Here is a 3,608-nt window from a genome sequence, read left to right as displayed (position 1 = left end):
TGTTGGAAATTCAGAACCTCAGGTCCCACCCAGACCTGCTAACTCTGACTATTGAATCACAGCATCCTCAAGGGCTTCATTTGTACATTCACCTTCCAGAAGTACCAGAGTGCAGGATGCATTTTAGGGGATCTAATAGGGCTGGCTGATGTTACGTAATTATCTTCATAAATGGTGAAATTCTGAATGACACAACAATCAATAATGGCTGAGGGTGGGGGGGAGGTGGCAGGGAGTGACATGCAAACAGCAAGGTGGGCAGAGAATCCAACACAGCCAGCAGGCTTGGTGCTTTGTTTATCTTTTTTGCTAAACTCAAGATACAGCAGGACTGTTTCCAGTGCCTTATGGTTACCATTCCTTGAACCCTCATGGCTGCCACGGTCCAGGTGTGACTATTTCCCATTTGGGGGAAGTGTAGAGAGGTTCAGAAGCTACCCATGGTCACCTAGTAAGCAGCAGCATGAGGACTTTATTTTTAGTTTCCGTTCTGTTCTCCCTTTGTTACCAAAATTCATCTTTATTTTACAGTAAGTGTTGAGAAGTAGGAGGACAGATCCGGGATGTCAAGCAGAAACTGCCTCTGGAACAGTGGGAGGGGCTTTCTCTATCAACCCCCTTTATATAGGCTGGGCTCCATGGTGAACACTTGCAAGGGCGGGGGGAGGTGGGGGCAGAGACAGGACTAAAGGGACAGAAGGAGAGATTATTTTTACTCCCATCTCCTTATTTTGAGCCAAGTAGGCTCTTGCCCCTCTTCCTTCCCCTGCCTGGAACTCGCTTCCCTTCAGCCCTATGACTTGGAACCACACAGCACTTCCTAGGAATACCTGCAGGCAGCTGGGCCACACCGAGACTGTGCAGAGCCTGAGAGCACCTTATGCTGTCAATGAGCCCAGAGACACACCCAAGCGAGGACAAGGTCAGCACGCAGCAGAGACCATCCAAACCCTTCAGAGTCATATACATCACCGTTGTCCAGCCAAGTTGTCATAACCGAAGCTTTATTTCAGTATGTTTCATTATACTCAGAACATCACTGGCAACTAGAAACTTGTATGCTAGGGTGATTTTTATAGCTGCGGAGTAAATAAAATATAATAGATAATGAAATTAGAACAATAAATACACCTTAAATATAAATATACACATTGTTATCCCACACATATAAAAGTCATGCTCTGTAAATACTTTGTCCACATACTGTCTGTGTAGGATATTGAATTCCAGAACGTATCTTAGAGGGGTTTACATGTGTTTCATCAGTGACACATTTTGTCAAAGAGCTTATGTTAGGAGCGACACGTTACAAATTCTGAAAAATGGTTAAGTATCACAGAGCAATTTTTTTTTAAATATTTAATACATGTTTTGTTCTACAAAGAATGGGTGTTTCTTAAATATTACAAACAGTGAAACAAATATACTTGCTTACAGGTATGTACAGTTTGCTACTTTATACCTCAAAAATGCAAGAAGATAAATTATATATATAATATATATATATAATTTTAGATAGAATTAACGATTCAATATTGCTCTTGTGTGGGTCTTGCTGTATTGCATGCATGCCCATGGCTTGTTATTGGATGGAGAAGGGACCAGCAAGGGACAGAAGGAAAGTCAAGCCCGGGCTTGTTCCCAGACAGCCATTTTCAAAGCAATATTTTGAGTTTTATAACTTAGTGAGGCTAGGTCAAAAATGTGTGTTCACATATGCAGTCTGAAATGTGCTCTCAAGAACCAAAACTGCGTATTTGGGGATGGGGCCACACAAATGCTGCAACTCTCTGATTTGGTTTTATCAACTCAAGTCCTGAGTCAGCTGGGGAGTTTCTAAAGGATTAGTCCAAATTAACCACCAGTTTGGTTCATAGAAAATGACCTCAGGACAAAGGCCAGTGGTTGAGGTTTCCATAACTTTCCTGTAAAACTCACAGGCAAAATATGAAGGAAGAAAATATGTCCCGAATGAGATTAGATTTTCAATAATTACAAGTGTCTCATCGCGATATATAGCTACTGACTTGAGAGAGCCGTAAGAAATTCTGACCATGATGCATAGAAGCGGAACTTTTTACAGGAACATTTCACATGAGAAGCCTCGTTGACTATTCGGTCAGCGGCAGATGCCACATTTTACTGTTAGCAAAACACCAACCCGTCTATAAATCCCATTTTGATTATGATGCTCAGTCTCTTCTTCTCCTTACCCATGCCCATATCACAAGTCTATAATAGTTTGAATAGAAATAAGAAAAAGAATAGGAGAGGTTGAAAAATAAATGTTACAGAAAATCCACAGACCAGATTTCACCCTGAATGTTCTTATTTATTTATTTATTTTGCATGGGCAGGCACCTGGAACCGAACCGGGGTCTCCGACACGGCAGGAGAGAACTCTGCCACTGAGACACCATGGGCTGCCCGAGTGCTCTTGTGGAACAGAGCAAGGCTGCTGGAAGCCCTGCCTGTTGGGATTTGGAGAGGGCCTCAAAATTGTCCAAAACGCTCTAAGCTCCATCCCACTGGCCCCCAGGTCACTCCCATGACCTTTCTCAGTGTGACCATTACCTGTTGGGTAAAGTCAGAGAAGTTTTGTTCTAGCAAGGCCCCTGCAAATGACAGGACCACAGAGCCCTTCCTTCTCAATGGTGGCTTTCATGACCTAATTGCACCATCAGTAGGGCAGAGAGAATGAGACCAGGGCAAGGACATTTAACCAGAAAGTGCTAAAGAAAAATAGAATAAGTTGAGAGCCTAAGTGTGCTTAGGAGGACCAAGGTGCCACAAATGGCTGCTGCAGCAATCCCTGCTCGAGGGGCAGTAAAGAGACACTAGGGTGTTGAGGAGAGGAGTGGACCCAAAAAAGAACACGTACCAAAGACAAATATCATGAACTTCCAAGCACTTCTGGGGATGGCACTGCTGCACAGCAGCCACAGAGTGAGCCCTGACAAGCCCCGTATTTGAGCTGCTTTTGCTTGCCAAAGGGACCAAAGGGAAAGGCTTCCCAGGGGAAAATTCTGCAATTGGGACCAGCGTGCATTGGGCTGACTATAACAAGCAGAACTAGCAAGTTCCATCAGTGAGAATTTTCAGAAAGCAGAGCCAAACCAGACTATATGATGGCAAAACAATGAAAGCTGAGTGGGCTCTGCCAGGGGCAGCACAACCTGCCGGTCACCCGGCCACCATCCCGCCTCCCAGGCCAACACGCAGGAACCAGCAATGGCTATAATTGGTTTGAAAGATCAAAGATGCACACAAAAACCATTAGGAAGAGGAGATAATTGTTTCTAGAGTGAACACTGTGGTGAACAGCTCATAGAAAGATATTTGCCGTGGAGCATGGAAGCTCACTTGCTATCACTTGAATGCCTTTTCCAGGAATATACTTCTGATAGAGATAGGTGTCAAAAACACAGTGAACAACTTCAGTTTCAAAGTATTTCATTAAGGTGCAAAGTGTGGCATACACATGTTCGTATCTAGAAAAATGAATGTGCTTCTGGTAGTCGGATGGTCTTTTGTTGGCTGCCATCCAGCAGGATATAGAGCAAGTCATTTAAAAGAAGAAAACCATCTTGAAGGACAAAAAAAAAGTG

This window comes from Tamandua tetradactyla, chromosome 2, assembly GCF_023851605.1.
Source record: "Tamandua tetradactyla isolate mTamTet1 chromosome 2, mTamTet1.pri, whole genome shotgun sequence".
Lineage (NCBI taxonomy): Eukaryota > Metazoa > Chordata > Mammalia > Pilosa > Myrmecophagidae > Tamandua > Tamandua tetradactyla.
This window is presented reverse-complemented; position numbering follows the sequence as displayed.